Source organism: Aquarana catesbeiana, linkage group LG06 (assembly GCF_042186555.1).
Source record: "Aquarana catesbeiana isolate 2022-GZ linkage group LG06, ASM4218655v1, whole genome shotgun sequence".
NCBI classification, from domain to species: Eukaryota; Metazoa; Chordata; class Amphibia; order Anura; family Ranidae; genus Aquarana; species Aquarana catesbeiana.
The window spans coordinates 144,243,990-144,257,708 of NC_133329.1; positions in this window are offsets into that span (position 1 = coordinate 144,243,990).

Sequence of the window (13,719 nt, forward strand, 5' to 3'; positions counted from 1 at the left end):
GTTTTCTTCTAAGATTGCCCTGTATTTGGCTCCATCTATCTTCCCATGAACTCTGACCAGCTTCCCTGTCCCTACTGAAGAAAAGCATCCCCAGAACATGATGCTGCCACCACCATGTTTCACGGTGGGGATGGTGTGTTTACGGTGACGTGCAGTGTTAGTTTTTCGCCACACATAGCGTTTTGCTTTTAGCTCAATTTTGGTCTCATCTGACCAGAGCACCTTCTTCCACATGTTAGCTGTGTCCCCCACATGGCTTCAACTGCAAACAGGACTTATTATGACTTTCTTTCAACAATGGGTTTCCTCTTTCCAATCTTCCGTAAAGGCCAGATTTGTGGAGTGCACGACTAAAAGTTGTCCCGTGGACAGATTCTCTGGGCCTCTTGGCTGCCTGTCTGATTAATGCTCTCCTTGCCCGACCTGTCAGTTTAGGTGGATGGCCATGTCTTGGTAGGTTTGCACTTGTGCCATACTCTCCATTTTCTGATGATGGATTGAACAGTACTCCGTGAGATGTTCAAGGCTTGGGATATTCTTTTATAACCAAACCATGCTTTAACGACTTCAGCCCTGGAAGGATTTATCCCCTTCCTGTCCAGAGCATTTTTTGCGATTCGACTCTACATCGCTTTAGCTGACAATTGCAGGGCCCTGCGACGTACCCAAACAAAATGTCCTTTTTTTTCCCCACAAATAGAACTTTCTTTTGGTGGTATTTGATCACCTCTGCAGTTTTTATTTTTTGCGCTATAAACAAAAAAAGACCGACAATTTTGAAAAAAAGGCTATATTTTTTACTTTTTGCTATAATAAATATCCCCCAAAAATATATTAAAAAAACACATTTCTTCCACAGTTTAGGCCGATATGTATTCCTCTATATATTTTTGGGAAAAAAATCGCAATAAGTGTATATTGATTGCTTTGTGCAAAAGTTACAGCGTCTACAAAATAGGGGATAGATTTATGGCATTTTTATTTTTTATTTTTATTTTTTTTACAATGTTATTTTTTATTATCCTGTACATATTTTCAGGACCCCCATTTGGCTTTGGTGAAATATCAGGGATCTAAACAGACCCCTGATGTCCCACTTTTGAGACAGAGGAAGGGACTGAGGACAGATTCAGCAGTCCCTTTCTCTGCAGCCTCAGATGCACAGATTAAATAAAAAAGGAATAGCTTTGTACAGAGCTTCAAGTTAATTCATAAACTGAGGCATAGTAAACATAGTTTACTATGCCCCAGCTATGAATGAATAAAAAAAAAAGCAGTGAACTGTAGCGATCACTGACTCTTTTCATTAAGACAAGAAAGGAGCAGGTAAATGACACATTTACCAGCTCCTTCCCCACTCTCCATCCTGAAATATCCCCCGGCAGTGCTGATGGGGGGGGAGCTAGGGAAGCACACAGGAGCCCGGGAAAGGAGGACAGCTATAGGGTGGGAGCAGCATGTGGAGGAACCAATGACCTCCATTTCTCTCCTGCAACTGTTGAATGTCTGTGGGAGGGAGAGGAGGAGAAGCAGGCATTCAGCGGCTACGTGGCGGGATCGGTTCCTCTACATGCCGCCACCCTAGAGTTGCCACCTCATCCCTTTAAAACCAAACATGTATTAAGTACACAGGTTCTGTGGCTGATTAAGATGGTAATTAAACTCACTTGGTGCCTTATCTGCATTAAATTAGCATCAGAACCTGTGTAATTCATATGTTTTCGGGTTTAAAGTAATGAGGTGGCAACCCTACGCCACTCCCACCAGCCTCCTATCCAGGCATACTGGGGGGCTGCATGGGCCCCCTGGAGCATGGAGCTCGGTCGCAATGGCGACCCCTGTATGTATGTCCCTGCCTGGAATGTATGTACATAGACAGACAATAGCTACACAGCGGTTGTAGGAAATCAGCAGTACTTGGATGCAACAAAGGATGGAAAAAGGTGAAAAACATTTTTTAAGTGCCATTGTTTGTAATGCACAGTGCTTTAGAAGCAAAATGTCATTGGCTGATTCATGCTGGTCTGTTCTGATGCAGCAAAACTCTTGTGGTCCAGTAGAAATCCTATTCTTTTGTATGTGCTTGGTTCCTATCTATGCGTTGCTTTTTAGTGTGAAAGACAAAGGGAAATTCTATGGGCTTATTCACACCTACACATGTGCGTTACCAAGCACGCTGCATGCATACAGTGTAAATCCAGGCTTTACATCTACTTTAGGTTGTAGCTGTATGGAGAAGGGACATTTGCATGTTTGCAACCCCAAATATCTGACTTCAGTCCAATAACTTTAAAACTTTATTAAATGTTTAACTTTTCCTATGATGTTATCAGTACACATCTCTGTGCCAACTGGCTAATACACCATGAAAAGGAAATGCAGATTGATCAAACAAGATTTTTCCTACCAAGAAAGCCAGAAGGCAAACAGTGATTTAATGTAACAGCAGAAGCCAGCACGCACATCAGCAAGGTGCCCATATATCCTAATCATTTCCAGACTGTCAGTTGGCAGCGAGTATCATCCGTTGTGTACCCCTCTGGCAAGAGGAAGATTTCTCATCTTCTTGACATTTCTTTGAACGTTTAACGTAACTAGTTGGTTAGCATTTGCAATTATTTGGTTTGAAAATTAAATCCTCTGTACAGATCCTGTTCATAAGAGCCTTGTCTGCATCCCATGCCAAAAAAAAAAAAAAGCATAGCATTTTCTGCTGTCATTTGTCTGTACCACCACAGAATTAGGCTCATCACCTGTAGATTTATTAAAGTGGTTGTAAACCCTTACAATCCACTTTTTGCTACAGGTAAGCCTATAATAAGGCTTACCTGTAGCTACCCTGGATATCTCCTAAACCTGCACAGTTTAGGAGATATACCCTGTATCTGCATGTGCCGACGTCATCGGCACATGCGCACTGAAGCGACGGCACGTACGTGCCGTTTGCTTCAGTGAGTGCGCCGCTAACGGCGGCTCCCATGCGCATGTGCGGGAGTGACGTCATCACGGCGCTGGAGCCGCGATACCCGGAAGTAACTCCGGGGAGAAATGTTGCCGGCCGGTGCTGTGTACAGGCACCGCAGCGGGGGCTTCGATCTCAGGTGATTATTACATAATGACCTAGTATTGTCGAGTGTGGGACAAATGGGTCCAAGTGCCGGGCGGTGAGTTCTTAATCTCGTCTCAACATGTCAGACACATGGCTTTGTTTTCTTACCTTGTTTATTTGCTACAGAAAGGTTCTTCATCTGTGTCCTCATTTTTCTTTTGGTTTCAGCTTCTTGGGTGGGAAGACATCACGAAAGCGTTTCCTGTCCGACGGGTCCTGCGGGGCTGGAGATGCGCTACCCATTCCCCCGATTCCCGGTTTCCCTTCATATCCTTTCTGGTATCCTTTCTCTGTTACCATCTGTGTGCTCCTCTACGTTAGAGACCCTCCTTTTTCAAGTGGCTTTCTCCTGGGCGTTTTTCGGTGCCTTTTGCATCAGCGAATTGGTTTCCAAATCCACTACCTCGGGGGGCGTTCTGATGGAGGATGTATCCTTCTCTGAGTGCTGCGTGTCGTTGTTATTGCGTACCTCAAAAACTGACAGATTTGGCAAGGGAAGAAGGGTCGTCCTGTACTCATGCGGGAGCCCCTTTTGCTCCTGTTTCGCTAGCCTCCCCCTTCATGTCCGCACGCCCCCCGTCCCCCACCTTCTTCGTCCATACTCCATTCTTCCTCCCTGAGCAAGTTCCAATTTTTGCGAGTTTTCCATCGTTGCCTTGAGAAACTGGGCCTCCCTTTGCGTGATTTTATGACCCACTCTTTTCGCATTGGTGCTGCTACCGCTGCTTCTCTTCTGGTATGGGTTTCTCAGATACGGAACGCCAGCGTCTGGGTAGGTGGGAATCGTCTCGTTTTTCTTTGTATGTCCGCCCACACATCCTGTTTTAATTTTCAGGTTGTTACCCAGCTCTAATCTGGATAGCTGGAGATGCCTTCATCTACTGGGCCGCTCGTCAGTTGGAAGTTCGGAGCTACGGGAAGAATTTGGGTTTCACCCATGATCTCGCCAGGATCCGCTGGCTTGGGCGCCGTGGGTTACGCTGGTCTCAGGTTCTTCCGGAGTGTTTGCACCTTTATGCTCATGTTTCCGGCCCCATCATCTTGATTCTTCATGCTGGAGGGAATGACGTGGGTTATACATGTTCCGTGGACTTAATCTCCGTTATCAAGCGAGACATCGCCCAGTGTTACGCAACCTATACTAACTTGGTTCTCATCTGGTCTGAAATCATGCCTCGTTTGCCCCCGCCTGTAACGCTTCCGTCGCAAGGTTAATGCCCAGGTCGCCAAGTTTGTTTGGCAGATTGGGAGGGTTTGTGATCCGGCACAAGGATTTGGAGGGTGCTAATGATGATCTGCTGAGATCGGATGGCGTTCACCCTAATGATATCGGTTTGGATATTTTTTTTTTTGGAAAAAATTTTATTTTGCACAAGAAGAATAATCATACAAAACATCGGATAGGTATTACATCCGTCAATATGAGCAGTAGATACACATCAGTACAAATATCGAACTTCTCTAATTGAACCATTCATATTTCCGTCCCTATACTGCAGTGCAGTGTAGTAGACGTTTCTTTTTTTTTTTTAAACCAGTAAACAACCACCAATTTCAAAAAGATTAAAACCAAATAATAGGGGAGGATAAGACTGTAAGAAGGTAACGAAATTGGATCATTTTATCTGTAGACGAGATAACAGATACCAAATACGTGTCCAGAACCTCCTGCCACAATTCTTCCAACAACTCCGGGACAATTGTCACCCACCAAGCCCTGGCCCTAGAGGTTGAGCCCATTACACCGGGGCCAACTGCCCCATAGTATCTAAAGATGGATCCGGATCAGAACCTTCTCCAGTTCCTTATTTTGTACCCAAATTTCACCTCCCCCAAACTGCGCAATCCCTGCATGACGTAGCTGCATATAGCGAAAATGCCAGGTCCTAGGTATTCCAAATTGGTCCCGTAATTGGGAGAAAGTACAGAGACGATCATCCTGACAGATGTGGTGTAAGTACTTTTATGCCATATTTTGCCCATGTCTTCTGCCCGTCAGGTAGTTTAAAAAACTCCCCCAAAGTTTTTTTTTACACCATAAGGGGCTGTTTGGAGATAGCCACAAGGGCTCATCTCTCTGCAGTTGGGAACAGATTAAATACTTTCCCAGGAAGCGCCATGACTGATCCCACCTTCCTCCCCGGAATCCCCTTCCTGTACACCATATTTTGCAGGGTTTCCTGTGAGGTGGCAATTGCTGCCTCCAACAAGGTTGTGGCCTTGGGTGTCTGTGGGACAAGTCACCAGTGTAAAAAGGATAGTTGTGAGGCCTAAAATATGACCGCAAATCTGGAAGGGCCACCCCCCCATTGTAACCGGCAACTTTAAAACCGCTAGAGAGACCCTAGGGGCTCGCAAACCCCACAAAAATTCCACAATAATGGAGTCAGTGTGCCTGAAGATCCGTAGTGTCACAAAAACCGAGAAGTTCGAGAGGATATAGAGAAACTTAGGGAGAAAAATCATCTTAAAGAGATTTATTCGTCCCATCAAAGTAATCGGTAAATTTTGCCATCTCTGCACCTTCTCCCGAAAATTCCCAATAATCGGTGACAAATTAGTCTCCAGAAACCTTGAGATGGGAAGCTGAACCTCAATCCCTAAATATTTGAAAGAGGTGGACAAAGGAATGGGGCAGTCTGGCGGAATTACCAAAGCGTCGTCAATAGGGAAGAGGGAAGAGGGACGATTTCGTCCAATTTATCCGAAATCCAGAGTAGTCCCCAAATTCCTGTATCAGTTGGAAGGCTCCTGAAAGTGAGGGGCCTGGGTTCTGCATATAGCAACATGTCATCTGCATAGAGTGACACTCACTCCTCGAATACCCCAAGTCTTAGACCAGTCAGATTTGTAGTAGATCTTAGTTTAACTGCTAGAGGCTCTATGGCCAGGGTAAACAGGAGTGGTGAGGGTGGGCACCCCTGCCTGGTCCCCCGAAATATAGGGAAGGGGTCTGAAATAATGCCATTAACCCTTAGTCTGACTAGCGGATCCGTGTACAATAGCCACACCCAGGAAATAAAAATGGGGCCAAAACCATAAGACTCCAAAAGGTGGAACAAATATGCCCACTCTTCTGAGTCAAAAGCCTTTTTTGTATCGAAGGAGGCAACTATTCTAGTCCCGGAGTTGTCGTGGGCAGTCTGGAGATTCACAAAGAGTCTCCTGATATTCATCTGTGCACATCTTCCCTGGAAAAATCCCGTCTGATCCGCATCTACCAGTTTTAGGATAGCTGTTTGTAATCTCCCTGCAAGTATTTTGGCCAGAACATTCATCAGCTTAATCGGACGATAGGAGTCACACTCCCGAGGGTCCTTCCCCCCTTAGAGATCAAAACGACCAATGCTTCCCTCATGGAGGGAGACAGTCTACCATCTGACCTAGCTGCATTAAACACTTTCAGCAGGTGAGGTGCCAAACCATGCCGAAAGGTGCGGTACCATTCCGAGAGGAGGCCATCTAAACCCAGAGACTCCTGAGGGGCAAAGGAGGCAATCGCCTCCTCCACAGTAATTCCAGATTCTAGAGCAGCACTTTTGTCGTCCGTCAACCTAGTTAGGTCAATGTCGGTCAGGTAAGTTGCCAATGCCTCCATACCCGGAGGAGCACATGACCTATATAGTTCCTCATAAAATTGAGCAAACGTTTTTAAAATATCGGCCGAATCACAGACTTTCTACCCTTTGTTTGTCATACACTGACTTAATATACACCAGGACATATTCCGGCCGTACCAAGAATGGCAGAAATCTGCCATTCTTGTCCCCAAATTCAAAGATGCACCTGCGTTGGGCAAGGTTGAGTTTTGTGGTACGGTCGGTCAGAACTGTCTGGTACTCCCTGGTTCTCACCCACAGAGTCAGTAATCTCTCACTAGTGGGGTTCCTCACATACTCTACCTCCGCTAGCGTTACCTCTGTCTCCTTAAGTTGTACTGTGGACGCCAATTGTTTTTTGCACACTTAATCTGCACATATTCCTCTTGGGAGCCAACTAGCCTCCACCCGCCATTGACGTATACCCGGTTTCGGTCCCAGATTGAGTTCTAGTAACATGGGAGAATGGTCAGACAGGGCTCTGGGTAAATAAGAGACCTTCCTGACCAGCTCCATACCCTCCCCCTCAGTCAGGGTAGTGTCTATTCTGGAGAGTGTCTTGTGCGTTTCCGAATAACAGGAGTACTCCCTTACCTCAGGATGATGAAAACGCCAGACATTCCTAAACCCATGAGTAGACATCCACCCCTTGAGGGGAGCTGGGTTGCCGGAAGTCGCACCCAGCCTATCCAGAGCTGAGTCTGACACTGAATTGAAATCACCTAAAATGAAAATCCTCCCCTCAAAACAACTCATATGTGGCCCGTAGCATGTCATCCAGATGAGCTAGCGAGAAGGGAGGAGGCACATACAAATTTACAAACGTTAGAAATCTGTTCATCACCTGCACCACCAGTATAACATACCTCCCCTTAACATCAGTCTGAACAGTATGTATAGATATAGGCATAGTTTTGGTGACCAAGGTGGAAACCTCCCTCGCATAGGAGCAGTAGCTGGCATGGTAAGCCCGTGCAATATGAGCCCTTTTTAGGGAGAGAACCCTGGAGCCCTGGAGGTGAGTCTCCTACAGTAGAATTAAGTAGAATTAACCTTCTATGAGGAGGTGAGTTGGCATCTAGATAAAGGAAGGCCCGTAGACGTGATGTATCTGGATTTTGCAAAAGCATTTGACACAGTTCCCCATAAACGTTTACTGTAAAAATAATGTCCATTGGCATGGACCATAGGGTGAGTACATGGATTGAAAACTGGCTACAAGGGCAAGTTCAGAGGGTGGGGATAAATGAGGAGCACTCGGAATGGTCAGGGGTGGGTAGTGGGGTTCCCTAGGGTTCTGTGCTGGGACCAATCCTATTTAATTTGTTCATAAACGACTTGGAGGATGGGATAAACAGTTCAATCTCTGTATTTGCAGACGATACTAAGCTAAGCAGGGCAATAACTTCTCTGCAGGATGTGGAAACCTTGCAAAAAGATCTGAACAAATTAATGGGGTGGGCAATGACATGGCAAATGAGGTTCAATGTAGAAAAATGTAAAATAATGCATTTGGGTGGCAAAAATATGAATGCAATCTATACACTGGGAGGAGAACCTCTGGGGGAATCTAGGATGGAAAAGGACCTGGGGGTCCTAGTAGATGATAGGCTCAGCAATGGCATGCAATGCCAAGCTGCTGCTAACAAAGCAAACAGAATATTGGCATGCATTAAAAAGGGGATCAACTCAAGAGATAAAACGATAATTCTCCCACTCTACAAGACTCTGGTCCGACCGCACCTAGAGTATGCTGTCCAGTTCTGGGCACCAGTCCTCAGGAAGCATGACCTGGAAATGGAGCGAGTACAAAGAAGGGCAACAAAGCTAATAAAGGGTCTGGAGGATCTTAGTTATGAGGAAAGGTTGCGAGCACTGAACTTATTCTCTCTGGAGAAGAGACGCTTGAGAGGGGATATGATTTCAATATACAAATACCGTACTGGTGACCCCACAATAGAAATAAAACTTTTTCGCAGAAGAGAGTTTAACAAGACTCATGGCCACTCATTAAAATTAGAAGAAAAGAGGTTTAACCTTAAACTACGTAGAGGGTTCTTTACTGTAAGAGCGGCAAGGATGTGGAATTCCCTTCCACGGGCGGTGGTCTCAGCGGGGTGCATCGATAGCTTCAAGAAACTATTAGATAAACACCTGAATGACTGCAGCATACAGGGATATACAATGTAATACTGACACATAATCACACATGGGTTGGACTTGGTGGACTTGTGTCTTTTTTCAACCTCACCTACTATGTAACTATGTAAGTGTGGTTTATACTTTTTTATATAATGAAAAATCAATGAGCGTTTAAATTTGGGGTTGAGGCCTCTAACGTTCCAGGCCACAATCTTAAGATTCACCTCCATGACAGCGAGATATAAACTAGGGGACCCCCCCCCCCCCCCCAAGACATAGCTAGCCAGAGAATCAGGGCTCCAGGCCTCTCCCCCCACATACAGAGAGCAGAGTAGCAGCAGAATTGGAAAGGACCCATTGCAATCACACTGAATGTAGACATTCCCAGCCAGAAATAAACATACAATCCCCAACAGAAAAAAACACCCCTCCCCCCCTCCCCGCACCCAGCCCCAACTTGCCAGGTACTGTGCTCCCATAACTGTAGTTCAAATAGGTAACAGAGGTGCAAAGGTGAAAGAAGTCTTTACCCGTCTATGAAGAAAAAAACTGCAACTAACTTTGTGCGGTGCAGAGAGCAGTCTGCAGAAGCATAGAGTGCAGGTACATGCCAGCGGCAGTCACAATAGTAGCAGAACCACATGTGCGTCAGGGAAAAAGTTGCATCTCCGTAAGACAGTGGACATGTAATCCAGGAAGAAGGTCTCCCAAAAGGGGAAGACAACACGCAAAACAAAAATTTTTTTTTTCTTTACCAAAAAAAAACCCAGATAAAATAATTTTTTTTACTTATTAGCAGCAGGAATATCCAAGGAAAACAGCCTCCCACGGCCTTCACTGTCAGCGCCAGTACTCTCCCGCCCAAATCTTCCTCCTCAAAAACTTCATTAGGGGGGTCGAGAAGAAGCTCGATCCCTCGAGCGGCCGCGGGTATCCAGCCACTCAGAGGCTTCAGTAGGATTAGTGAAAAAGTATGTTTTCCCATTCGCCACAATGCGCAGCTTGGCAGGCTATAGCATACTGTAGATCAGGTTGAGATCCCTCAATCTCTTCTTTATGGGTTGGAAAGAGGCCCTCTGTTTCTGGGTGGTCGCTGAGAAGTCAGGGTATATCGATATTCGATAGCCATCGAATGTCAACTCAGGGCCCATTCTAGCTCCCCTCAGGATATTTTCCCAGTCACGGAAGTGCAATATTTTTGCTATCATAGATCTGGGTGGGGCCTCCCTTTGGAGGTGCCCTTTCAATGGTAAACATTTTTGTGAAGGTGTGAGGAGCCATTTCTCTAGAAATTCTGGGTGTCTCCCCTCCACCCCCTTAGGGAACCCCTCCAGCCTTTTATTGTTCCTTCTCATGCGGTCTTCCGTGTCCGCCATCTTTAAAGTGTGCTCAGAAAGAGTTTTCCTAGTCACCTGCGCAGCTGTGTCCAAAGGCCTAACAGTATCCTCCAGGGAAGCAATGTGGCGAGCAGTAGTCTGCGCCTTTTCCCTAAGTTTCTGCATGTCATGTTTCATGAAGGAGAACTCCACTCTGAGCTCTTCAAAGTGATCAATCAGTTTATTCTGGCAGCCCTGTATGGCAGCCATTATCTGTGTCAGGGACGGCTCATCCTCCCCCTCCACCTCCCTTTCAGCTCTGACTCTGCGGTCTCTCAGTCTGTCCAACAATCTCCCCTTCCTCAATACATCATCCCTTTTGGCTTAGGACTCACCCTGTCCAGGGGGGGAGATGCCTGCTGTGGGGCTTCCACGAATCTCTGGATTGGCGGCCATTCCTCCTCCTCCTGGGCTCCGGCGCCATTTTTAAAGGCCCCAGGAGAATCTTGCCAGCTGTTCTTCCGGTGTTTTTGGCCAGGGGGGCCTGCATTTTACCATCCCCAGAGGTTCCCTGCACACATCGCCAGCAGTTCTGTGCCAAAATCGGGTGCCGCTGGCCCAGGATCACAGCAGGATTACCGGTCTGCAGATGGAGCTCCGGTCCCGCACTCCCCGGTTTGGATAACTTTAACCTTGCGCTGGCTTATCCACTGACAGGCGGGTAGCAGTTTCTTGACCTTGCCAGCATAAAAGTGGCTGTAATGGGCTATGCCCTTGATGGAAATTGGAAGTAGGCAGCCTGTCCAACACTTATGGTAAGGACAGGCCTCCTTTTGGAATTGCGTGCTCACAGTACTGTGACAGGCACCTGTTTAAAAGTGTTCACATGTTATGTGTTCGATTTTAATAAAGCTGTGGCCTTGTCCTTTCCAACCTAATGGTTGTAATGCCCTGTACACACAATAGGATTTTCCGACAACAAAATCCATGTTTTTTTTCCAACGGATGTTGGCTCAAACTTGTCTTGCATACACACAGTCACACAAATCTTGTCGGAAATTCCGAACGTCAAGAACGCGGTGACGTACAACACGTACGACGAGCCGAGAAAAAGTTCAATAGCCAGTGCGGCTCTTCTGCTTGATTCCGAACATGCGTGGGACTTTGTGCATCAGAATTGTGTACACACGGTCAGAATTTATGGATTTTGTTGTCGGAAAATTTGAGATCCAGATCTCAAATTTTGTGTGTCGGAAATTCCGATGGAAAATGTCCGATGGAGCCTACACACGGTCGGAATTTCCGACAACAAGCTCCCATCGAACATTTTCTGTTGGAAAATCCTATCGTGTGTACGGGGCATAAGTGTGTTTATTTAATGGGGTGAAGGGGCAAGGGTGAAGGTTTTCTATACATTTATGTTACATTTAATTTGTACCGGGCCCATTGCGCCTCAGCAGTCATGAAGGCCTTTTGAGCCCCCCCCCCCCAAGGGAAAGAGAGCCTTGACTGATGAGGACATGGCCAGGTACAGGACAAGGTGGTTGAGTGGTCACCAAGGATTGGTTGTTATGGGGGATGGGCTGGGCCTGAGCTCAGGAAAGTTTTGCCCCCAGGGAATTCTGGGTCTTTCGAGGAATGTGGCTGGAAGAGCTGCCCAGCCTCCCACCCCTTTTTTGTATTGTATGTCACAGCTTGCTGCAGTTTGGGGGATGGGCTGGGCCGGAGCTCAGGAAAGTTTTGCCCCCAGGGAATTCTGGGTCTTTCGAGGAATGTGGCTGGAAGAGCTACCCACCCTCCCACCCCTTTTTTGTATTGTATGTCACAGCTTGCTGCAGGTTCTTGACCTTGCCAGCATAAAAGTGGCTGTAATGGGCTATGCCCTTGATGGAAATCGGAAGTAGGTGGCCTGTCCAGCACTTATGGTAAGGACAGCCCCCCTTTTGGTACTGCGTGCTCACAGTACAACTGTGACTGGCACCGGTTTAAAAGTGTTCACGTTATGTGTTGAATTTTAATAAAGCTGTGGCCTTGCCCTTTCCAACCTAATGGTTGTAAGTGTGTTTGGGGCAAGGGTGAAGGTTTTCTATAAATTTATGTTACATTTAATTTGTACCGGGCCCATTGCGCCTCAGCAGTCATGTCACTGACCCGTCTTGACCAAGAGTTCGTCCATAATCTTTTTTTTTTTTTTTCTGTGTTTTCAGGTGCATCTTTTACGCACCAACACTCTGCCATTTGAGAATGTTTGTGTCTGATAATGATAATGCCTACTCCAAAACACACAGTCCCTGACCTACATTGATAAAGTCTGGTAATAAATAATAAATGTTTCAGAGAAGGTGGATTGACTCTAGTCTGCTGAAGGGACAAGAACAGCTATTTTCCACTTTCTTGTTAAAAGTGGAAAAAAATGAATTCTGGATGAACAGCTAAATACAGAGCTAAAATACATACAATATGTATTAAATGCCTTACCTGCTCTAATATTTTAAATTCTTTTCAGCCTATGATCTTAGCACGTCTCCAGACAGCATAGCCAGGTCACTGCACTCACATTTCTTCACTGTTGATAAGCAATACTGCTTTGCTCTAACACTCCTCTAATCTGCTGATTGAAGGGATCAGGAGCATATTATAGAATGTATTACTTTTATTTCTCAAAACTCTTCACTCGTCCACAAGCTTCTATTCTAGTGTTAAAGTGCTGCCCAAGGCATTAGAGCTTTGACTGGTGCCTTGTTCTTCCCCTACTTCAGGGTCTTAAAGGCTAAGTACACCTTTTTTTTCTAAATTCCAGATCCCCTATGTACCAATATAGCATAATTGTACTTATTTTGCAAAAATAAAACAGCTTTCCATTAATTCTACACAGGCTTACCTCACTTACTTCATAGCTGTTTAAACACATTGCTCGATTACTTCTGCCTTACTTCCTGGTCAGACTTTAGGTCATGACACAGGAACGAGTTGACCAGCTGAGGGTGGATGATGCAGGGTGTGTGCTAATGAGGTCAGCTGGTCAACTCCTTCCTGTGTCATGACCTAAAGTCTGACCAGGAAGTAAAGCAGAAGTAATCGAGCAGTGTGTTTAAACAGATATGAAGAGATTTAGGTAAGCAGGTGTAGAATTAATGGAAAGCTGTTTTATTTTTGCAAAATAAGTACACTAATGCTATATTGATACATAGGGGAGCTGGAATTTATAAAAAAAAAAAAAAGGTGAACTCTGCCTTTAAGCCTGCTCATGAGAGACTAAACCCTTGTACACACGACAAAAAACTGACGGTTCAGGAGCCACTGCACTAACTATGCGATGTTAGTACAGCAATCTCCCCTGCTGTACTATTGTCTTCTGACAGGGAGTTGCCACCAACACCCTCCCCCCCCCCCCCGCCAGATCACTCTAGTCAGCTCTCTCAGCCATTGGCTGATTGGATGCTGATCGGCAGACCTTTTTCAATCATGCCCATTCAACAGAAGCCAAACCCAGAACCAAACCCAGAACCAGCTGCCATACACACAGGCTGAATGTTGGTTAATTTCTAATAAA